General features: G+C 43.8%; 2 protein-coding genes across 2 annotated transcripts in view; both read left to right on the plus strand.

Moving 5' to 3' along the window:
- chd5 (chromodomain helicase DNA binding protein 5) overlaps nucleotides 1-2,542 on the plus strand; it is a 43,724-nt gene extending 41,182 nt beyond the window's left edge. The window contains exon 40 of the mRNA XM_056436583.1: nucleotides 1-2,542. This exon is cut by the window's left edge and continues 143 nt beyond it. The gene's annotated coding sequence lies outside the window, so the exon portion shown is untranslated.
- A 2,516-nt stretch (nucleotides 2,543-5,058) lies between these two features.
- Nucleotides 5,059-12,570, plus strand: part of arhgef10la (Rho guanine nucleotide exchange factor (GEF) 10-like a) — a 119,903-nt gene continuing 112,391 nt past the window's right edge. Inside the window, exon 1 of the mRNA XM_056436584.1 lies at nucleotides 5,059-5,337. The gene's annotated coding sequence lies outside the window, so the exon portion shown is untranslated. The remainder of the gene's footprint in view (nucleotides 5,338-12,570) is intronic.

Consider the following 12,570-nt stretch of genomic DNA (forward strand, 5'->3'; position numbering starts at 1 on the left):
ACCTGAGGTTAGACCCTCCCAGGGGATGGGACCCGTGTGGACGACAGCCTCCTCTGCCACGCCCTCCTCTTTCCTCCCCGACTTCTGATCCAACTTTTTTCTTTTTTTTATTAACGCACACATCTTTAAAACAATTGCACTTTTGTCTTTCGAAGGATCCCCGTAGAAGTATTTTAGTAGATGCTTCTGATTTTTGTTAACCAGTGCTGGAGAGCGAAGGGGGGAGGGGCTTATACCTGAAAGAGGATTTCACTGTGACTGTGCCTCCACTGGAGCTAAGGGCGCCTTCAGTCATAGTCTGATGGGATGATTCCCCCCCCCGAGAGCCAATATTATTACTTTAAATACATTTTTGTAATTTTCTTTTCATGTCATTCATGTAGTAACCAGTGGATAACAATCTTGATTCGTTGAAAGCATCAGAAACGTGTACCCTGTATGCAGTAGCTGGACACAGCCTGTCTGAATCCTCTAAAGACTGCCCCCTGCTGGTCATTTGGAGGAAGTGAACTCCAGGAACACCTGCAGCTTCTTGTACTGTATATACTCAGAGACTGCTGTTTATTTGACCTCACATAGGTCGACTCATAGTGAAAAGGCGTTAAACGCACACACACACACACACACACACACGGAGGGAATCAGAAGCTCGGCGTCGCGCGGGAGGATGGAGCGGAGACGAGAGAGAGCTGGCGGAAGTCTGAAAAATGTTTATTCAAAACGCATTTCAGAGAAGTATTTCTGTGTATGGTACAATATTTGTGATTCTTATTATATCTGAATGTTAGTAGTGGCTGTAGAGCTTAACCCTGGGGGGGGGGGGCGACTATAAACAGGAGCTCACCTGGTCTCCGGGGCCGACGAGTCCTGAGTGGACAAAGTTTCCCTTCTCTTACTTCCACCACGGCGACTTTCCCATCGCTCCCCTCCATCGTTAGAACTGAATAAGAAACATAATGTGCTAATTATGGATCTCATAATGGCGCGATGTCACTTTAAAGTCTAGTATCTGTCGCAAAATGAGCTTTTTTGCGGGGGGAGGGTTTGCTTCTCTTTACGTTATGGTAAAACAATGAAATAAAATGCATTTGGTCACTCTGTGCCATTAAGAAGATTAGAGGAGGCGCGGTGCGTTTTGACTCTGATCTGCGCTGCACGGCGTCGCCTCCTCCTCGCGTTACGCTCGGGCTCTTTGTGGGAGGGTGTGTGTTGCTGCTTTGATCTGGTGTGAAGACCGTCGGCATGATGTATAGCCACAATATCTTGTCCATCCCATCTACGACCATCATGGCCTGAAGTGGCGGCCCACCACGTGAACCGGTGTTTTATAAAAATGGAAGATTACTTTATTTCCTTTTTTTTATTTTTTATGAAGGCATTGACTCAAAGTGCAAATGTGTTGTTGACCATATTATGTTTTTATTTTTTCAAAGACGAGTGGCATTACCCGTTTGTATCGTTCTCGCCAATGACAGCACTTATTTGACTTTGTTGGGTCGACGATTGTGATCGGACGAATCTGAACTGAAGAGGTCGTGTTGTACAGAGTCGGTTGGTGAGCGTGTTTTCTTACTCTGCTTTTGCAAACTTCTAAATGGTTTCCCGATGTGCCCCCCTTCCCCCTCTCACATCATTTCTCAGACGACGCGCTTTAACTTTAAAAATGTCATCAGACTGATTTTTTTTTTAAGCTGCCATTGAAATAAACTTTGAAGTGTTTCTTTTCCCGCTCTTCTACTTTTCCCGCTCTTTTTTTCATTTTCCCGCTCTTTTCTCATTTTCCCGCTCTCTGTTTCGTATTTATGCCGTTTTATGTTCATCGTGTTTGTTTCACGCCGTCGATTACTTGACCACGACATGTATTAATTAGGTTGCTCGACAGATAGAACCTCAGAAACATGTAAATACTTGAAAGATTTGTTTCTTTCCGGAGATAAAGTCCATCTCGTACAGATTTATGTATCAAACTGAAAGAGAAAAAAGAAAAAAAAGAAGATGAATGTCTGCTTGCATTGGTGTCGCCGTAGATCTGCAGAGATGACACCGTACGAGCCCATTAATCAAAATCACGTCCGCCCATTTTTTTTTTTTTTTCACCCCCTCTGGAGCGACGGCCGTGAGACGACGTCGAAAAACACAGCGCTCCAATGAAATGCAATCAAACTGAAGTCGGGTATGAATGTATTGTCTGTAAGAAAAGAAAAAAAGGCTTCAGTCTAATATTATAAATATGTTAACAATGTAATGTACATGCTTATTAACATGGCTTCAAAAGCTACCAAAAGACCCTGAGAAAAAGGCACCTTTGTTGCAGCGGCTGCATGTGAAGCGTTCTGGCGGTTCACTTCGGGCGAGGCGGTAGCGTATCTAGCATTTTACAGACAATGAGCTCTCAAAACGCAGTTTCATGGTTCTGATATTTGTGCTGTATAGCATTTGAATGAAATGACAAAGAAAAAAAAAAAAAAAAGTGAATTGTCATCTTTTTATTTGTATTCTGTGTATTTGTTCAATGTGTTTTAATAAATCTTCTGGACGACGAGTGACGCCGTGTGATTGTCTCGAGGAGGAGGGGGAGGGGGAGGATTCACCTTGTTGGCACGTGACCTTGTCAGAAAGTGCACGAGTCGTCAGTGTCGTAAATTTTATTCGATGATGGAAATAGAATCGCACGTGTCGGGGGGGGGGGGGGGGGGGGTAGCATATATTTATATTGCACTTATTACATTAATATGTCATTTAGCTGACGCTTTTATCCAAAGCGACTTCCAATCACGTTACATTCATATGCCGTAGACACAGCTACAGGGGTGAAGTGCCTTGCTCAAGGACACACCAACTAGGGTGGGGATTGAACCCCTGATTGAAAGGCGGACCTGCTAACCACTGACCCTCCGTCGCCCCTTTAACAGACTTAGTGTCACAAAGTGCACTAGTATATTAAAACAAATTGACCATACCAGGGGCCAAAACATTTCAAAAGTTAAAAGAACAAAATAAAATACACGGGAGAAGATGGTGCAGTAAAATACACATAAAACAAATAAGACAAATTAAATAAAAGACAAATAAAGAGAAAAGTTTGAAAGACTCAATTCAGTTTATTTTTTATAGCCCAATATCACAAATTACAATATTTGCTTCAGAGGGCTTTATAATCTGTACACATACGACATCCCTGACCTTTGACCTCACATCGAATCAGGAAAAACTCAAAAGATAGGAAAAAAAAACTTTCACAGGGAAAAGGCGAAGAACCCTTCAAGAGAGCACCAGAGGAGGATCCCTCTCCAGGATGGACAGAAGAGAAGACGTCATGTGACCAGATGACCAGCGTTACAATCTCAAACCGGATTATGCAGCATCTCATCTTTCCTTTCCTTTAGGAGACGGCGGCCTCCACAACCTGCGCTCCTGGCTTTATGTTCCCCCGTGGACGTAGATTTATATGACCTCGATGTTTTAATTCATGAATTTATTATGTTTGTGTTTTTGGCTCCGAGACGTAATAATTTCCCCCTCGGCGCAGTAAAGTAAAAACACAATTGGTGATGTGAGGAAGCTGCTGTGTAACTAAATAATTAACCCAGTGAGAAATGAACAGGCAGCAATCAAATGATAAGACAAAAAATGATACAAGGACTTTGGTCAGCATCTGACCCAAAGTAATAAACCATACCCAAACTAAAAGGGTCGTTAAATAAATGTTTCTCCAGCATCTTTTAGGGTTCTGGGGGATAATTCATCTGCATTAATTACTAGTTTTGCACACCAGTAAAACTTCTTGTTTAAATATTTATTTTTCAAGTTGGATGCCACAGTGTTTGTTTCCTGTGTTTCTCAGTACAGCGTCGGCTCGTTCACACAACAACACAACCAGCTCACACAGGTAATAAACAGAGGATGGCTTATCGTTTGTGCTGCTTCAGCATTTATTCACTCCACATTCTTATGTTTCATTCATTATACTCAGAGTTCCAGTCCACGTTCTCAGGATACATCATATGATATATAATACTTTATGTAATGGGTTGAATGAATGAACAAAGGCACTCACTTCTCTTTCATCTTCCCATATTGTGGTGTGTGGTTTTGTGTTTTCATGCCTTGTGGGGACATAAATCTGTTCACACGGCTACATTGTGGGGACCCCACATTATAAATCACTACAGTTTAGGGTGAAGACTTGGTTTCATGTGAGGGTATGGCTGGCTTAAGCTGAGGGTAAAGATTAGGTAATGTCTCCCAAAGGCATAACAAAACTGTTAAACTTGAGGAAGAAGAAAAGCTCCAGGAAATTAATGTAAGTCAATGCAATGTCATGAAAATACGAATATGGACCTTGCGAGACTTCCTGTTCGAGTAAAGATTAGATAGAATATAAACTCATATGCCGAAAACAAACATGTTCATTAAAACAACAGTTAGTGATTACATTTTTGATTCAAGATATTTGTCTAATCTGGAATTTACAAATAACAGGATAAATATAAAAAAGACATTGAAGACAACAGCATAGCAAAATGTATGTAGAATCTAAAAAACAAACAACATATATAATATATAACATATAATTTTGTCTTAAATTGGATCAAATGTGTCACATGTTTTTGCCCCAAATTATTGTCTTCACCACCATCTCTCTTTAAATCTCTACCAAGAATGATAAATTCTTCCAGCTGACAGCAGGACTGTGAGAACAGTCAACTTCAGTCCCACACGGAAGTGCTGCGAGAAAGCCTTGCCCCTAATTCCTTTGGTCCGGCCCACTTGTTCCGAAGGACTCCCCTGATTGGTACAAACACGGCCCCCTAGGCTTCTCATTGGCCGCATGCTTGACTTTGTCGCTCTCCCATTGGCCGGCCGTGTTTCTCAGCCCTCACCCTGCTTTGTGCTGCTGTCTGGCCAGCAGCAAGGGGTCTGGAGAGTGGGAGGAGGGAGACGACCAAAAGAAAGGACAGAATACGACTGGAGGGGCTGAGGGGGGGGGGGGGGGGAAGGACCCATCTCAAAAAGAGAGGGAGCAACACAAGCAGAGAGGCGAGAGAAGAAGAGAGCGTGAGAGAGAGAGGGAGGGAGGGAGCAGAGAGGGTTACCTCATATCGAGCTGCTAGTGCACACGGTGCAGGGGAGAAGTTGTGGGAAAGTAAACAGCTCAGGAGAATTCCAATCCGGTTTTCAGCCACTTGCAGCTCTCGAAGGGGAGACCGTAAAGATGACTGGACCGGAGCCGGCAGTGTGGTGACACAACTGGGCTTTATGGGAGGCTGCCGGGATTAAAAGGTCACCAGGGAGTGCCCGAAGCTTCCCGGAGGACGTACAGCTGAAGCCGAGGAGGTGAGAGGCGTGTGTAATTGCTGTCCCTCTCAAAACACTTTCCCCTCCTCTGTACTCCCTTCATTCTGCCCCTCCTCTTTCTCCCTCATCACTTCTCATGCTCTGCTAGCATGTTGCAGAGGCAGCAGCTTTGTCCACAGATGGAGTGCGGTGGGGTGGGGTGGGGGGTGGGGGTGCCGGTGGTCTCTACGTCTCGGTCCGACGGCTATCGGAGCAGCTGAGAAGGACAAGAAGAGGAGGAGGAGGAGGAGGAGGAGAGGATGGGTATGGCTGATACCCGTGTGGCCCTTGAGCACACTCACACCATCATGGACGACTAAAGCCGAGCCGGCGTGGCTCCAGGCCTTGTTGTGGTAGCAGCGTTGAGACCGACACCGGGAAGGATGGAGGGAGACGATTGGCGGCTCGTCCACAGATGACACCTCGACACCTTTCTGGCCGGCTGGTTTTATTCTGCGGCTTTTAGAAAGAGATTCCCTGGCCCACGCCGGGCCTGAGACATTCCCTTTTGACGGGTGGCTTCCCGGAGTACAATAGCCCCTCCCAGGATGGATTTCATGCTGCTTCTATGCTCCGGGAAGAGGGGTGAGGGGGAAGCTAAGGGACCTCTGACCAAGTCATTTGCATTTTAAGCTCGGGCACTTGTTTCTGCCTCACTAGCCGGATGTCCAAGAGCCCTTTTTTGTTACAAAGAAGCTCCAGGGATGCACTTTTCCTCCTTACTCACAGTCCAGCCCTTCCAACAGACATTAACAATCCGTGCATGCATGGCCTGCCCACAAAGGCTTCCCTCTCAATGGGAATCCCTTTTCGCCACACAGTCACGACATGAAAACTTGCACCCACTCAGTCAAATACACACACGCTAGGCCGGAGTGCACAATCAGCCACTTGATCGTGGTGACACACTTCCACATGTTTCGCTGTACTGTGTTACACAGGGACCCTTTGGGGTTGTTGAAAAATGAACTGAGGGATGTTTGCGAGTGGAGGCTCAGCTGCAGCATTGTGTCATACAGCAGTTCACACGATATCTCATTTTTGGGGGTTTTCCTACGGTAGTCTATAGCAACGCGTGGGAATTTCCGCTCGGTGCTTTATGCGGCGTTTTAAAAATAAACTGATGTCTTCACAGGAAACGACTTAGTTAGATTTAGGAAACAAAACTAGTCCATGAGGCTGAGGAAAGGATCGCGGTTTTGGTTCAAATAACCACGTTTTTACGGAAGTTACATGACAGAATTCTCGTTTCACGTGGGGCACAAACTGCGGTCCTCTAAGTGAAGAACTATTTTCTCTATTTGTTTGACCCCATCATCTTCATCCTGTGAAGATTTTTGAGGCCTTTATACTTCCTGGTTTATGAGTAATAAACAAATTGATATCGTGGGGTATCCAGGAACTGCAGCACATTTCGTTGTTAAAGCTACGAACGCCGTCTGAGAACCGCCGTGTGTCGTCACACTCACGTCAACCAAACAAGCTAACGTGGCTTTTTTATTTCTAGGCTAAAGCAGCTCAACTGGCCTGATTTGAAGAGTAATCAAGACCTCATACCTTGAGCGTGAACTTACAGTGAACTGCAGGTAGTTGGCCAATATTAAGAGCATTAAATGACACTTGCTGAATAATAATAATAATTCAGATTTCTATAGCGCTTTTCTGAGTACCCAAAGACGCTTAATAATAATAATGACAATATTTCCAGAGCTGATATCTGATTCGATCACAGCCATTCCTCTTTTACGACGACTGATGCCAGGGGCAACAACTGTCTGTGGGAACACGAGAGTTGAGTCACTGCGCCCGCCAAACACTGAACTGACAAAGGCGGTTTTCGTCAGATACATGTTAGATGTGTGTAAGAGTGCTTCAAATGACAATGGTTGTTCCGAGTCTCCTTGTTGTTGTTGCACTAACATCGGGCTGAATTTGGGACAGCAGGAAACTCAAGTCTTCAAAGGAAACTTTACACTGGAACTTATGGTTTTGAATGTGAAATATATTTCTTAAATGATCATTATTACAGTTTGGTCTTCAGTGTAAACTATTTCTAATATGCAAAAGGATCAAATCTACCATAAAAGGATCATCACACACAGTTGTTTGACCTTTGAGCAAACACTGGACTTTGCCTTTTTTTCAGATTGTAAATAAATGGATTTGTCACTCAGGTTATTTATAGAAGGAAACACTAAGCAGCGGGAAAGCATCTTCTGTGCACTTGCAATATATGAAAGGGGTATTCCACAGACACACATAAAAGGTGACCACGGTTGCCTCGGGGATAAGGAAGCCTGTGAAGCAGTTATATTATAGATTTTTCGGTTCCTGGAGAAGCTGTGTCAAGTCAAGAGATTCCCTTGAAATAACCGTGATGACATCTCTCGGCTTGGAGTTGGAACCTGGAGTCTGAAATGTGTACCAGGCAGGGAGTGTTTTAACCCTTGTGTTGCCTTCGGGTCAATTTGACCCGATTCAATGTTTCACCCTCCTGTCGCCTTCGGGTCAATATGACCCGATTCAATGTTTAACCCTCCTGTTACCTTTATATTTACTAACATATTTTACCCTTGAGGTCAATATGACCCCAGCTATTAAAATCTCCAGAAAATTATTAGAATTAATATTGTTTTCCAAGTTTAAGTGTGAGGTACTTTATGTTTGTTTGTTGACTCCCGAAAGAACACCGACATTAAACATTGAATCGGGTCAAATTGACCCGAAGGCGACAGGAGGGTTAAATATTGAATCGGGTCAAAATGACCCGAAGGCAACACAAGGGTTAACCTTCTGTTGCAATACACCCACGTCATACTGTTGGGTTACAACTTCATCTTTCTCAGCCTGTATTTGTTCACATTTATGCAAACGGGCATCATTTAAAGTAAGCTATGTTATCAATTAGTTCCTATACGCAATTATCCTTGAATATACATCTACAACTGTTAATTAATGGATTACCTTGATACTGAACAGAACTGAAAACAACTCGATGATTTTCAGGCAACTGCTGTGGTTATAATTAACCTATTTTTTCGATGATTTCTACAATTTTCTATGATAGATATCTATCTATATAGATAGAGATAGAAGAAAGGAGTTTGGTGGTTGCACTTTTCTAACAAGTCTGCAGATACAAAAGTATCTGCAGACCTTTGAGTAACTCCTGACTTTCATTAATTCCTGCTGTCAGGAGAGACGGCAGCAGCTATTAAACTTATCTTGCCCGACATAAGTTCCTGTCACAGCCTTCAGCCAGTGATGGATTAGCTAATCATAGCAATAATGTAACAAGATGAGGCACCATAATGAAAAATAAAATACTGTATATTATAACGGTTTTGCACAATTAAAGTGGCGGAGAGACCGAGTCAGATTGGTATTGAAAATCTAGAAAATATTTTAAAAAGTAAGATGGTTGTTGAGTCGTTGGCATCGATCAACAACCCAGTCAAGACTCTAAAGATAACTATTAAATCCTGAAACACAAAGTAAGAGAGTATTGCATATTTTTAATACATGCAGAAAGTTTGAGGCTGAGAGATGAAACCATACCAACTTACGTATGGCGAAAGCCCAATGCAGCGTTCAAAAATGTATATGACGGCTACAGTAGCTTGTAAAATAGCGATATGGCATGTGGGCACAATCGAGACAAGAATTACACCCAACATTCACCCGCTGGGAGACGACTTACGTTAGCGCCCAACTGCTGTTCGGCTTATTCTTACAGTGGAACGTTAGCACGAAAACATGGCGGAGTTAGCGAGCACACGTTAGCTAGCTAACCAGCCGTCCGCTCAACACGGTCTACACTCTCTCAAGGACATTGCTATCGCCGGTTCATCAGTCATTAACACTCATTTACCAGAAGTTGCCGTGTACCGATAGCTGGATTTCCGGGACACGGAGGGGAGAGAACAGACTTGTGTTGTGCTGTGGAGGCGAGGAGCGTGGTCCGATTAGAGGCCCTTCACATTCATTTATTTCATGACGTAGATTCGTCACAAACGGTCGACTTTATATCGGAATTGGCCTCGCAAGATAAGGGCTGATTCAGAACAGTAGATGGTGTTTTCAGCAGGTTCCTTTAACCACGAAATGTCGATTCTTTTGACTAAATTTGGTAAGAAATCTCCATATTTACACCAGCATGTCATGTTTAAGTGTGAAGTTATTCTTTAACTCGTCGTGCGCTGGATGTGTCGTCTTTTTTCTTGATGCATTGCCAGGTTAACACACTCTCATCCGCTCGGTGTTTGTACATTGTGAGCGGTGAGCACAAATGCCAGATGGGAGGTGGCGGTTTCTCCCACTCTGTCCTTGGCTAATGTGACACCGTCAGCACATCACTGCTGTTCTCTACAGCAGAGGGCATATCAAGGCCAGATAGGGCTCCCGAGTGAATAATATGTCTCTGTCCGTCTCAACAGTGGCAACATGACGGCTAAGCTGCGGGAAAGTATCTCCAATGAGCCCAGACAACCTTCTGATCATGTTGCGTTTACAGTGTGACACGATAGTCCAACGTTGCCTTTGGCAGCAATTCGTTTCAAGCGAAATTTTAAATATTCATCACATTCACGATATATAATGCAATAGGCTTCGCTTCTCCCGTGTTCTGAAGAACAGCGGAGGGGCAACGATGTGTTTAAGCGAAGCCATGAAATCCACAAACGTCCGTGAACGGCCTCTCCCACTCAAGATTTGCCTTCCGACAGCCAAAGGAAGATAGATTCCGTCTGTTCCCGGGGAGCGGTTTGCGGTTTCTAAAGTGGCCGAGGCGTATATCTCTCTTGATAGGATGTCCTCGGGGAGGCTGAAGGAAGAAGGAGCGCCTGGAGGAGAAACGTCTCCGCCTGGCACTGTTTGCGGTTGTCAGTGGTCGGCTGGTCCTCTCATTGTCTGCCGAGTGTTTGTGTGCCATTCCCCGTTAAGGAAACGGGTCTTAAGTAGCGCTGCTCCCAGTGACTGTTAGATTTTCCAATGCTGTTTATTCAGTCGTCACCAGCTGCTGCCCTCTGCCATTGTCTGTTGATATACCCGACTGAACGCAGGACTCTGTAAATGAGTGGCTAGAACTCGATGTGCGGATCTCTTCTTCTTTTGGTCAAACTACCCGTCCTGGCTGCTTTGTGAAAGGATGCAGATCCAAGGACCGGGACATTTAAAACGAGACTTGATTGAATGGTTTGGGTTTTCAAAGTGTGACCTTGCGCCCCAGGGATCGCCAGTGAAAGTACACATAGATCACTTTGCCTTTCTTCCGATAAAACAACCCTCCACTCATTAGCACATCGGGTACACAGCGGGAGAGTTTTCAGAGCTCTATGTAGGTCAGGGATAGGGTGTGTAGGAGTTGGTTTCATCTCTTTTTTTCCGTGATGTTTTCTTATTTTGCCCTAAAGAAGAGCTTTCACGCAGCTCCACCCTCGGGTCTCTTTATTCCTCTAAGCTGGAGTGCGTTTGATGGCTTGTCCAAATGCCTCAAAGGAAGTTGCTCAGAGTACCTGTCAATTCGATTCTGGGGAGGGTTTTTGGATGAGAAAACACTTTGGGTTCCAGTTTTGTATTAGTTTGATCAAGCCTGAACCCGGCACCAGCTATGAAAACATCTATAATATAAAGTTAACCAAACTTTTTTTCTTGTTAGCCTTTTGAAAAAATGATAACGTTTGTTAACCCAATTCACAAATTAATGAAATTAGTAGCGAGTTTGTGCATGAATAAACATTCCTGACCATTTTTACTGCCATTTCCATTTCTAATATTATCTTGAATATATAAACCCGCCGTTTCAAAGAGATTCATACATTTGATAAATCACAACTTCGTTTTATGCATGTGTTCAATACTTTATGAATGCATTGAGATGGCGCCATCTCATCCTTTTCACTTCCTCTCATCGGTCCAACAAACACAATGTAAGCTACCCTTTCATATTAGATTCACGTAATCTAAAGTTATCAGAACATTCAGGCTCCCTCATGCGGATCTGAGGTTGACTGAATAAAAGTGTTGATTAAAAAAGGAAGAAATTCTGCAAATGAATACGGCGACCCTGATAAAATTCCTGTGTTTGGGAATGGCCGATCTAAAGAAGATCTTTCATCTGTGGAAGTACAGCGGCAATAACTTTTAATAGAAACATCCCATTGATGTTTTTTTTATAATATCCAAGGGGATGTGGCTTTTCTTTTGACAAAAATCCTCCTTCCCCCCCTCCACCATAGTTTCATGAGCCATACCATAGACGGCACGGCCATGACCCAGATGACCTGCGAGCCACTCGGCACTGCAGTGACGAACGTACAAACAATGCTCACTGAGGCTGAGCTAAAGTTTTTCCCTCCACAAAAGAGTCATTGTTGATTCGACCGATGTGTGGGCCGACTGGAAGAAACGTGCTCGTGGTGCAGGGGAGGCGGCCGAGTCCGGAGGCCGCCGATCATACCGGTTAACGCGCCGAGAGACGGCTTCTAAAGAAAGAACACGCGCTGCGCATCACTGTTTTTCCCCTCTGTAATTTAAAAAAGGAGCTGTATTTACCTTCTGGACATTAACATAGCATTAAACAACTATTTGCTATGATAAATTACAGTGGAGGGACGTCTACCTGAGCAAGAATAACGCCGTTCCCCTTCTGCGTGTGTGTTATTATCAGAGCTTCTCTATCGTTTGTTGCCATAGCCGAGGGATTTTAGTGCGTGTTAGTGCATGTTAGGATGCCTCATCGGCTCGCGCCCACAACGCTGCGGTAGCGCAGGCGCCGCCTTCCGGTTCTCCCTTCAGGTAAACACCGTTGAGAGGCAATCAAAATGCTCCCTCCTTAGTATCTGGCGCATTTAACCCTCTTATTACCTTTGGGGTCAATTTGACCCCATTCAATGTTTAACGTCTCTAAACAAATGAATGATATCATTTTCTTTGCTTCATATTTCCAGACTTTTCCTAATTTATTGGGGACAACTGTGAAAACATAAAATTAAATTTTTCAATGTCCTGTACACAACTTGTACGCATCGGTGTTCTTTGGGGTCAATTTGACTGTTTTTCACTGTGTAAAACATAAAAGAAATATCAACTTTTTTTATATATTTAAAGGGCTATTTAGGTAGTCAACAAACACACATAAAGTACCTCACACTTACACTTGGGAAACAATAATTAATTCTAATCATTTTCTGGAGGTTTTAATTGCTGGGGTCAAATTGACCCCAAGGGTAAAAG

Source organism: Pseudoliparis swirei, chromosome 18, assembly GCF_029220125.1.
Source record: "Pseudoliparis swirei isolate HS2019 ecotype Mariana Trench chromosome 18, NWPU_hadal_v1, whole genome shotgun sequence".
NCBI classification, from domain to species: Eukaryota; Metazoa; Chordata; class Actinopteri; order Perciformes; family Liparidae; genus Pseudoliparis; species Pseudoliparis swirei.